The sequence below is a fragment of the Puma concolor genome, chromosome A1 (assembly GCF_028749965.1).
Source record: "Puma concolor isolate L17-30 chromosome A1, mPumCon1.1.hap2, whole genome shotgun sequence".
Lineage (NCBI taxonomy): Eukaryota > Metazoa > Chordata > Mammalia > Carnivora > Felidae > Puma > Puma concolor.
The window spans coordinates 198,035,694-198,048,089 of NC_141667.1; the positions used below are offsets into that span (position 1 = coordinate 198,035,694).

The 12,396-nt window shown below is 34.9% G+C and overlaps 1 pseudogene; it reads left to right on the top strand.

The window, feature by feature from the left end:
* The first annotated feature begins 11,375 nt into the window (after nt 1–11,375).
* Nucleotides 11,376–11,845, top strand: LOC147584709 (large ribosomal subunit protein eL27 pseudogene; annotated as a pseudogene).
* The last annotated feature ends 551 nt before the right edge of the window (nt 11,846–12,396 follow it).

Here is a 12,396-nt window from a genome sequence, read left to right on the forward strand (position 1 = left end):
AAACCTTTTATTTTTAGATAAATACACTGAGTTCTCTAGGTGAAAGGAGTTAGACAATGGGGGCAAACCATTTGGCTTAACTCACTCAGAAAAAGAAAAGCTCTAGACATAAGCAAAACACCATTCTTTGACACCAGTTTGGAATGCTTGAAGATAGCATTTTTTTTCATGTATCCATATTAAAAAAAAAAATGACTCATCAAGTTCCAATAAATGTTCTTGTAAACCATTTTCTACTTCTAGTTTATCATTTCCAGTGGTGTTTTATTGCCTTTTTAAGTCAATGTCTGTCTTGCTGTCTTCATTCAGGCTGCTGTAACAGAATGCCATACATGGGTGGCCTATAAACAATAGAAATATATTTCTCATAGTTCTAGAGGTTTGGAATTTAAAATCAGGGTGCCAGAATGGTTGAGTTCCAGTGAGGATCCTTGTCCAGGTTGTAGACCATACACTTGTATCCTCACATGCTAGAGAGCAGAAAAAGGAAGCAAGCTCTTTCATGACTCTTACAATGGCATTAATCCTATTTATAACTCCAGGGATTAAGCCACTGAGGTTTTAAAATGTATATGTGAAAGGACTAGTGTAGCCTTATTAATAGAGAAACTGATAACAAACATTGCAGATCCTCTTTGGCCACTGGTTTAGTATTCTGGAGGGAGAGGGCAAGGAGATAGATATTTCTGGATGGAAGGGCAGAGAGGCTTCTTATGTGAGAAAACATTGGTAAAACTGTCTCTCTTCTGTGATTATTTTCAAGGCAAATGACGTGTTTACTGAGGCTCTATCTCTAAGAGAAATGGAAGGATTTCTTGGAAGGATTGGATTTCTTGGATTTCCTTCCATCCTTGAAAGGATTACCTTGTTAATGTGTTTGGCTATTATTGGAATCTTCAGGCAAGGTATTATAATAAATAGTTCAAGAAAGAATATTGTTTTTCATTTGTTTGCTTGTTTGTTTTTAAGTGCAGAGATGAAGAGAGATAGTATAAAGATCAAAGCATTTCATGTTGAAAATCTTTCTGGTTCTAGACCCCAAAGAGGAAATTATAATAATAACCAGTAGAGCAACAAAATTGAAAAAAAAAAAAAAAGGTTTGGAAAGTGAAAACTTTATAAAATACCTCAGTTGGATGAAGTAAAGCAGCCTTGTATCAAACTTCAGATTAAGAATGTGGCCTTCCAGATGGCTTTGAAAAATGTCATTAAATTGAGGAAAACAGCACGGGGAAAAAGAAACAAAGAAGTAACAGAAAGACTGAAACTTATGTTCAGATAAAACCTTTGTCTTTGGTTGCTTGGCGCACAGAACGGACAATAAACAAGAATATTAGGAGCCAACCACATATTTCAAGCAATCATACAACCAGAAATAAAAATCCTAGTCATCTGTCAAAAACGTAGAGAATTAATAAAACCTGAACACTGAGAAAGCATTCTTGCCAACATCTTTTTTGGGACAGGCCACAACGAATAATGTGGAATGAAGAATAGGGATAGTTTTGAGTGTGAAGCCAAGGTACATAAAGGAAAGTGTCCAAGAAGATTCCTCCTGGAAAGAACATTCAAGGAATTTTCACCAACTAACTCAATAACTATACTTTCCCAACTTAAAAGTTGTTTTGTACTAAAGTCTGCGGTGGGACTCCTCTTCTTCTTCTGCACCAGTAAGTGTTTATTGTACTTATTTTGTCTTTCATTAGCAAAAATTACCATCACTTTACTGGTCATTGAAAATTAAGACAAGTATTTCCATCTTATTTTCAACAATTATCAAACCCTCAAAGGAGCCATCCTTGAGTACCCTATCTAATATTATGCCCCCCACAATTCCTTGTGTGTAGGTATAGAACCCCACCCTACCTATGCATGTCATTTTGTATGCCCTTATTCTGATTTATTATTTTATGGCACCTTTAGCAATATGGAATATATTAAGTATATTTGTTTTTTTATTGTCTAAATATCCCTCTAAATTAAGCTTCTTGAGAGGAAGAACTATAGGTCTCCTTTCCACCACTGTATATCCATTGACTACATAAGTGTATAAAACATAGTAAGAGCTGACTAATTCATAAATTGTAGATACTCAGATAAAATCTTCATGTTTTCCACATGCATCTGTGAGATGACTTCCCTGCTATTAAATAAAGAGAGCTGTTTATATTTTGTTTCCTAAGGTTAATTCACAATGGGGTTTCTGAATATAATAGTAATAAATATCTATGAGTTAATATGGAATTACATATCCAATATTTTTCACACTAACATTTTTTCTAACTATATTCCTAGTGCAAAATAAATACGCCAAATGTTAAGTATCCTAGGGAAATAATACCTTTATATATATGCTTTATAGAATTTCACTTTTTATTTCTAGGCTAGAATTTCTAACTAATTATGTATCAGTCGAGGTTAAATTACCTATGCAATAATTCCACCTGCCCAATGTATCATTTAGAAATGGTTACTTTATTTTTCTTTGATAATAAATAATGCATATTTAATATATAAAAATCAGAAAGTGACATTTAAATACTATACATACATAAATAACTACTACTATTATTTTGCAACATTTTCCAACCAGTTTTTAATTACTTAACAATATATTATGAGCATAGTTCTATGATGTTATATATTCTTCAAAACTATCATTTTTGAAAGCTTACTACAATCTGTCATGTAATTTTACCATGATTAATCAAATTATATATTCTTTACGTTATAATTTCCCTTTATATAAAATACTGTTTGGGCCATATGGTTATATTATTATAGAACACATTCTCAAAAACCTCTATCTTATATACACACATGTGTTACACATATCATGTATGTGTCAGATACATATATAAAGCAGAGAGGTATCATAAACTTTGATATCATGTACATTATAACATATAGTTGCTTAATTGTTTTAACACATTTACAACTTACAGTGTACAATTACCTGAATGGCCTGCAAACATCTCTTTTATACTAATGTAGCAATTTTCTTAAATTATTTACAGTTTTTAAGGAGAACACTTGAGTTTCATTTTTCCCCTTTCATTTTCACTCCACTGCTAAGCAGTAAGTTTGGATTTGTTTTCATATATATTGGCCTCCTGGAATTCCTCTTTTGTAAATTTATATTTCACATTCTTTTATAATCATCCAAATATTTTGGAAAGAAAATGTGAGCTGAACTATACATATACTGCTAAGATCCTTCCAAAATAAATATTTTAAGACTCTCTATTCAGAATTAATCAAGTATAGCCTAGAGATAGCAAATCAACAACAAAATTAAATAGTTTAAATTTGAAAACTTTAATAACAAACTTCATTATATATTTTGGTTATTTTATTTTATTTTTTTTTATTACAGCTTCAATGCCAAATCACTGGTCTAGCGTTTTTGGTATTTTAGGAAACTGTCTGTCCTAGCAGTTAAACAGAGGCATTTTTAGTAGAAAGGAGTGTTGAGATTAGATGCATATTAAAGAGTGTATACACATTCATTAGACAGAGTAGATGTAGAAGATAATTCAGGTTGATAAATCTAAAGGTTTTGGCATTTAGACATCATGTTTCAGAAAACAATAGAAGTTTTAGCTGTTAAAACTGAAATATTAGTTCAGAGATACACAGAATAAATAGTTTTAGAGAAATGATGGTATTTTAAATCTAGATTATATTGCTCTCTCCTTTAGACTCCTGTCTGTTTTCCTATTTTAGACATTCTGTCATGTCACAAGATGATGTACAATCCCTATGCAAATTTTCTTTTTTTTATTAATGAAATAATTGCTATTTCATTCTTAGTCCTAGAATTGAGAGTTCAATGCTAAAGCTTTGTTTAAAGAACATATTTAAAAAAATGTTGTCTTTCAAAGTGTTATTTCCTTTACGGATTTAATTAAGGAAAATTATGTTTAAGAGATCATTTGCTTATTTAAATTTACCCCAAATTTCATAATTACTTGATGTAGAGAGAAAGTATTAATTCAAATTTAATATATTCAAGAATGATCTCATTTATTAACTCTGTATGAGCCAACTTAACTTCATCATATAGCTGGCAGATAAGATACACAATATCAGCTATTTATGAGATTCAATGTTTTCCAAGAAGTACAAACATCATATAGTTTTCTGTATATCCAACTGAGTGACAGAAAGTTTATCTAAGATGAAATTATAGAGATAGGTGTGCAAAGGGCCAATTATTAAGTGACTAACAATAAGAAGTTTTTAAAAATAAATTTATTAATAAGCCACTGGAAGTTTTCAAAATTGTTTTTAGGACTTGCTTGATAAAAGATAAAAGCCAGCCTTGTAGTGTAAAAAAAGGGATAAAGATGTATTAGACTAGGGATTCAGAAGTAGACCTAGGGTGAATAAAGTTTTAAAAATGGGATTATGTTTAATTATAATAATTGATAGAATGGATTTTAAGCAGAAAAGTGAAAGATGACAATGTTCCCCCATTCCTATATAGCCAAGAAAACTCCAATCACAATGACCATCCCTCAGGAACTATAAACCATCAAGTAAACACAATAAACAAATTCCAAGTTACTAGAGATAAAACAACAGTAGACAGTTTTGAATAGTAATCAAGTTGGAAGAATGTAATAACCAAATCTGAGTTTCCATTTTTCACAGATGTTTCGCCAGAAGGCCAAGTCCTACCAGTATGGCATGTGGTAATTAGAAATCTCTAGAGAATCTGCTCTTGTTCTGTGTTCAAGAACTAAAGATGTGATTCTGAATTGCCCAGGGTTGTTGAAGAGTGAGGAGGGAACCCTAGAAAGCAGAGAGCCAGAGAAGGGAATAGCAAATGTTCATGTATTATTTGGAAAAAAAAAATAGATGATTTATACCTGAACCACTCAAGTATGGGACAGACTCACCAGATTTGAACTGAAGCTCAAGAGACAGATTTTGTTGTTTGTGTCCAAAGAAGTCAATTGTTTCATTAAAACATAAAAAGAACATAATAGATTTCAGCATTTCTTACAACATTCATAATGCCCAAGATACAATGAAGATTACAATTTCTGTATTCCAAAGAAAAAGAGTCAATGAGGCTGACTTTGAGATGATCCTTATGTTGAATTGGCACTTAAGAACTCCAAACTATTATAACCATGCTGAATGACATAGAAGCAAAACGTTCATAAATAATGAAAAAACGGAAGTCTCATCAGAAAAAAATATAAAATATGAAAAAGGACCAACATGAAATAATGGAACCGAGAAATAAAAGCATTTGACATTTAAAAGACACTGAATAGGGGCGCCTGGGTAGCTCAGTCGGTTAAGTGGTCCACTTCGGCTCAGGCCATGATCTCACAGGTCCCTGAGTTTGAGCCCCCGGACAGACTCTGCTGCCAGCTCGGATGGAGCCTGGAGCTGCTTCAGATTCTGTATCTTCTGCTCTCTGCCCCTCCCCCACTCACACTATCTCTAAAAAATAAATACACATTGAACAATTAACATAAAAGGCACTGAATTGGGTTAATCGCAGAATAAAGATGACTGAGCAAAAAGTTGGTAAACTGGATGATACAACAATAGATAGGATTCAGTCTGAAGAAAAAGTTTACCTGGAGTTTGCAATATACATTTACAACTAATCCAAATTTTCTTTCAAATAGAACTATACAACTTTATAAGTAGTGTCTGTAGTTTAGAATGACAAAGTAATCGTAATTTCCCCCTTCCATCAATTGTGGTAGTGGCAGGTCCCTTGGCCTCTGCGCCTACCTTGGTTCCTGAGTTTGGCCTTGAAAGAGTGAAGAGCCAAACTAAAACAAACAAGAGTTTATTAGAAAGTTTAAAAAGAGAAAGAAATGACACTGTCAAGATGGGAGAGCAGGCAGGCCCAGTTGGCAGCTACACTTGGGGTCGGGGTAGTCTTTTCTTTTTCTTTTAATGTGTTTTGGGTCTTAGGGCGGTTCCTGACTAATGTTGCAGCCAATCATCTAAGGAACCTCTCCCACCTGTCAGGAGGGGGAGTTTTTGACCCTATATGGTCCTTGTCGGAACTGTCAGGGCAGCCACGCCTTGCGGGGGGTCGGGGGTGGGGGGAGGCAAACCCCAGTGTAATTGTATTATAAGGAAGCTATATTTTACTCTAGGGCAGTGGTCATAGGGGAGAGTGCATGCGTGTTCCTGGGCATCTCTCCCTGCTATCTGAAACTTGGTTTCTGCCCTTCCTCACCTGTTCCCTGCTCACAACTAGCTAACCGCCTACCCTAGCATTTTTATCATTGTTGTCATTTATTTTACTTCTCTTTAAGCATAGATAAATGAATGCATCATTGCTATCATTATTCTGAGCAACTTTTATCTGACAGACAAGCAAGAGTAGGAAAAATAAGTTTTTGTCTTATCTTCACTTACTCCTTAGCTGCTCTTCCTTTCGTTAAGTAGATCTTAGTTTCTCACATAGCATTTTCCTTCTCCCTAAAGAACTTACTATTTCTTGCAAGAAATATTTAATTTTTCTACTGGCAACAAATTTCCTCAATTTTTTCTTCTTGAGAAAGTAATTCTCATTTACCTTTGAAGGATAATTTCTCATGAAGAAAAGTTCTAGGTTGATGGGTTTTTTTGGTCAACTGTTTTACTACTCCACTCTCTTCTTGTTCACATGCTTTCATGTTTTCTGAGGAGATGTCAGATATAATGCTTATTTTTTTTTTCCTCCATAGGTAAAGTGTTTGTTTTGTTTTGTTTTGTTTTCTTCTGGCTCCTTCCATTTTTTTTCCCCTGCAAAATGAAAAAAAAAAAAAAAAAAGAAAGCATCTTTTCTTTATTTTTGCTTTTCTGTGGTTTGAAAATTATACGCCTAGGTGCAGGGTTTTTTTGTTTTGTTTTGTTTCTTTCTTTTTGCATTTTTCCTACTTGGTGTTCTCTGAGCTTCCTGGATCTGTGGTTTGGTCTGACATTAATAGTCCTTGGATATCCTATGCTATTTTTTTCAGTGTTTGTTCTCTTTGCTTCCCAGTTTTAGAGGTTTCTATGAATATACCCTCAAGCTCAGAAGTTCTTTTTTCAACTGTATCTGGTCTTCCAATAGGGCCATCAAAAGCACTATTCATTTTGGTTACAGTGGGTTGTTTTGTTTTGTTTTGCTTTTTATTTCTAGCATTTAAAAAAAATTCTTTTAGGACTTCCATCTCTTTGCTTATATTGCCCATCTGGCATTGCATCCTGCTTTTTCAATTAAAGTCCTTAGCCTATTAAGCATAGTTGTTTTAAATTCCTGGTTTGATAATTCCAACATCCTGACCATACCAGGTTCTGATGCTTGCTCTATTTCTTCATATTGTGTTTTTTGCCTTTCAGTATGCATTTTAATTTTTTCTTTATTGGCAGACATGATGTACTGAGCATAAGGAACTGCTGTAAATAGGTCTTTAGTAATGTGGTGGTGAGATGTGGGGAGGAGAGGTGTTCTGTAAACCTATGATTAGTTCTCAGTCTTTTTAGTGAGTGTCTGTTTCTCAGTTTGTTTTTTATCCCCTCTTCCCACTTAGGTGGGACAGAATGACTAGAGTGGGATGGAGTTGAATATTTCCCTTCCCCAGGTTGCTTAGGCTCTGATACTCAAGCAAGTTAGGCCCTTGTTAGCTAGTTTATCCTGAAGGCAGGCCTTGACAAGAACAGAGTACTCTGGTGCATTTGCAGGTATTTTCCCCCTTCTGCTGCCTGATGCATGAAGGGATCTCTCTCTTACATTTGCTGTGAGAATCTGGGGGACTCAGGAAGTAAAACTCATTAAAAGTGTAGAGGATTCCCCTATGACTGTGGCTCCCTGGATTTTTAACTCTCCAACGTGTTCACACTGAGCCTCCAGCAATTTGCCAATTACAAGGATGCAGGTTTTCTGACCCCAGCACTCTTTTCAATGAGGTTCTACTCATGGGCCTCTGATGAAGTAAGCAGACTCCCTGCATTTGCCTTTCTTCCTAATTTAGGGGACAGGGTTTCCTTTGAGTCTTTACCTCTCTTATCCAAGAAGAGTTTTTGATTTTTCAGTCTGCTTAGCTTTTTATATTTTGTTAGGATGAACTGGTGACGTCCATGCTCCTTACTTACATGCAGAACCAGAAACTGCCCAGCTAATTTTTTGAAGCTTTTATATGTTTTCTGTTATACTTATTTCTCTAGCACAATGAATAACAGCTTAAATGCACATACTCAACCAAGCTTGTATTAAATTGTATTGTGCTTATTATTTATTTTATTTATTGTTTATCTTATTCACCAAAATGTATCTTTAGTCAGTCTAAATTGGCTTTCTATGAAATTCGAGCGTATGATTTTATAGGATATTTACAAAGCAGAAAATTGTAGTTTGGCAGAGATTCAAACTACTCTGAGGTAACTGTCACAGCCGGAAAACTCTACTTCATGAATCTGTATAAAGAAAAAAAAAAAAGGAAATGAATTACTATTATGTTGAATAGGGGTGTTCAATTCATACAGAGCACCATAGATTCCAAACAATGTCTTATTCATGAGATTATGATATCATTCACATTGGCTGAAATATATTTAAGCATAGAATTCTGACCCAAAGACAGTCGTAAAAATGTTTACCACTTCTAGCAACAAATTTCATAGCAGAGGATCCTTAAAACCAAAAGTCCCTCAGTCAGTATGTGATAGACTGAAAAGATTCAAATTGACTGAGATTGATCCTAAAATGGATGCCAAGTGTAAATTTAACATCAAAGAATCCCATGTGACAAAGGATCATGCCAAGAAATCACAGATAAGGAATAACTTTTCTTTAAAAGACAAGTTAAAAAAATTAACTCAAGGCTACTTCTTGAGTAACTTACATAACTAAAATGAATTCCAGACCTTTTTTACTGGTTCTTCACTTTAAGCACTAAGCTGGAATCTTAAAAAAAAAAAAAAAAAAAAAAAAAAATCTCTAATTTGTATTTTTGGAGTCTAGATTATCTCTGAAACTTGCTAATCCTCACAGTAAAAATAGATGGCTTTCCTGGTTTTTTTCCCCGGTTAATATATTTTGAGTCAATTTGATGTTCTCTTTTCCATGTTTTGCCCTAAGTTTGTTATTCTAAAATTTTCTGAATGATGAAAAATAACTTATACTAATCTGTTGGAATATTTTTGCTTCATTACTTCCTGGAGTTTCCTGAACATCACTTGAGAAAGTATTTACATTCATTTTAAAAACAATATCTGAATAACAGTCTAAGATTCTTGATGGAATTCCTTAGACATAATCAGTCAAGTTGAAATGATGCAGATTAATTCACTAAAATGACAGGGACTGTGATTTACTAGATTTTATAGATTAGTAAGCAAGCAAATCCATGCACAATAAAAAATTAAGGGTAGCACAGCATAAATTGATTTTTTTCATTTATCTTGACAACTATAGTTTAAATTATTTATGACATGCTTCACAGTATGCTAATGAATAGCCTCTAGTATCCTACAAAATAGAATTTTGAAGTTTAGACAAGTAACTAAAATCCTGTGCTAATAAATCTTGTCTGAGAGTACACTGAGATGCTAGGGCTTTGTGAGAAATTGGTTTAAAAAAAAGTAAAGAAAAGAAAGAAAAAGAGCAGAAAACTGCTATATAGGTTGGCTTCCTTAAATAGAATTTATTTTAAAGTGTGATGTGTCCCTCTGGCATATCTGATTTCTTTAACATTTCTGTGTCCCAGAAAAGTCTAGTAAGTTCTCTGAACTGCTATTTGATTTTCTTTGCTATATTCCTCTGACAACTTTGCATGATAGAGATATATAGTGTTAGTGTAAAAGTTATCAGAGGTCTTGCAAATCAAAATTAAAGAATTGATATCTCGGGGCGCCTGGGTGGCGCAGTCGGTTAAGCGTCCGACTTCAGCCAGGTCACGATCTCGCGCTCCGTGAGTTCGAGCCCCGCGTCAGGCTCTGGGCTGATGGCTCGGAGCCTGGAGCCTGTTTACGATTCTGTGTCTCCCTCTCTCTCTGCCCCTCCCCCGTTCATGCTCTGTCTCTCTCTGTCCCAAAAATAATAAACGTTAAAAAAAAAAAAAATTAAAAAAAAAAAAAAAGAATTGATATCTCTTTAAAATTCATTTTGTAAAAAGAGACACTTAGAAATTAATTGTTATTTAAAATCACAATCTTATGATTTCCACATTATTTCAAGCTATTGGTTAGGATCATACTCATGGTGTGACCCTTCATTTACTCATTTTGCAAGAAAATCTGAGATGTCAAAATGTATTCTCAGTTTTTAGTTGTAAACACATATATACTTCAAAACATACAGAGTGCAAGGCTTTGATGTCTCACTGAAGTGAAAATTTAATGAACTAATAAACAATCTGACCAATTTTTGAATTAGAGGTGAAAGACATACAAGCTATTAATTATTTACTTCACTTTTTCTTTGTTTATGCCTATTTAATGATTGATTTTTGGCACTTATTCAGTTTTGTACATTGAGAATGATAGGATTTATTAATATTCAAGACAGTATTTTAGGTGAAATGATACACTTATATTTTATTTGGCATTAACATACTTCTTACCCAAAGTCATTTTTCTCCTTCCTCAACACCCAAACATGTACATACTCTAAAACACACATACACACACACATACACACAAATAGAAAAAAAATCTAAAGAATAAAAATATTTTTTCAATTGCTATGTCTGCAATCCCGTTTTAAATATGAATTAAAGCATCAATTTTTTGTTTCTGTGGCCCATAAAACTTACAATTAGGCTACCTATCACGTTGAGGACTGAAGTAGACTGGGTAAGTTTACTAGTCTTGTAGGCCTGCCATAGCAAAGTACCACGGACTAGGTGGCTTCAACAACAAGAAATTCATTTCTTATAATTCTGGAGGTGAGAAGTCCAAGGTCAGGATGTTAGCAGGCTTGTTTTCTTTGTCTTGCAGCTGGCCGCCTTCCCACTGTATCCTCACATGGTCCGCCCTCTGTGCGCACAAGTTTCAGATATTTTCCACATTTCCTCTACTGAAAAGGACATAAGTCATAGTGGATTAGAGTCCACCTTAAAGACTTCATTTTAGGGGCGGCTGAGTGGCGCAGTCGGTTAAGCGTCCGACTTCAGCCAGGTAACGATCTCGCGTTCCGGGAGTTCGAGCCCCGCGTTGGGCTCTGGGCTGATGGCTCAGAGCCTGGAGCCTGTTTCCGATTCTGTGTCTCCCTGTCTCTCTGCCCCTCCCCTGTTCATGCTCTGTCTCTCTCTGTCCCAAAAATAAATAAACGTTGAACAAAAAAAAAGACTTCATTTTACTTTAATCACTCCTTTAAAGACCTTATCTTGAGTTGAAATGTCATTTCTTCTATTCTGCTGTAGGCTCAAGTGTCTACTAAAGTTCATGGCACCCCAGACGTTGGTTCTGGTCCTGGCCCTGGCCCAATGCTACTCTGGATGCAAAGCAGCCATTGTGAAGAACATTGATGATGGTACCTCAGATCATCCCTACAGCCATGCTGTCTCTTGTGACTGAAATGGACTGCTATTCCCACAAAGTGACAGTGCCATGGACAAGAAGAAAATCGTCAAGAGGTCAAAGATCAATGTTTTGTGAAAGTTTATAACTACAATCACCTCATGCCCACAGGGTACTCTGTGGACATCCCCTTAGACAAAACTGTTATCATCAAAGGTATCTTCAGAGACCCAACTTTATACATGCTACTTGTCAGTGTTTATTCAGGAATCTCTTTGTAGCTATTGTGAAGGATTTGTCCAGCATTAAAACTGAGTAAAGATAAATAAGCATTGCTTTGTAAGTTCATTACAACCTAAATTAAAAATGAATACAATGGGGAGTGCATTGTTAGTTTCTTTTATTGTAAAACCTGGGAAGGAAGGGGATAATGTTGTTCACCTGTGTTCCATTTATCTGCAGTTCTGCGACCAGGCACTCACAGAGGAAAGAGAAGGCAAATGGCCCCATCTAATATTTTTGTAAGCATGAGAACTGGACTTCAAGGTGAACAGTATTTGCTAGGGGAGAGTATTTATCTTGGTAATGCTGTTAATAGTATATTACTGGTTTATGATCATTTCGTGTGAACACCCCTGCAATCTATGGATTTATGCCTAATTCCACATCAAATGTCAGATAAGTAGTCAAGTCTCTGTGGGAAAAAAAAAAAATGGAGAGGTTTCATAGCATGAATGCTCCCTGCTGTATGAGGTGATGTAGGACCTCATTTAGGACCTGATGAACCTACCGTTCTGTATCAGGGAACAATAAGTGAAGTGTAGAACAGAATGGGACATCTAAGATATGCCAGACATCTCTGCTTTACCTATGCTTACTTACTCTTTAAAAGTTTGAAATTATTAGTAAAATGTAACTTGGGTAAGATTG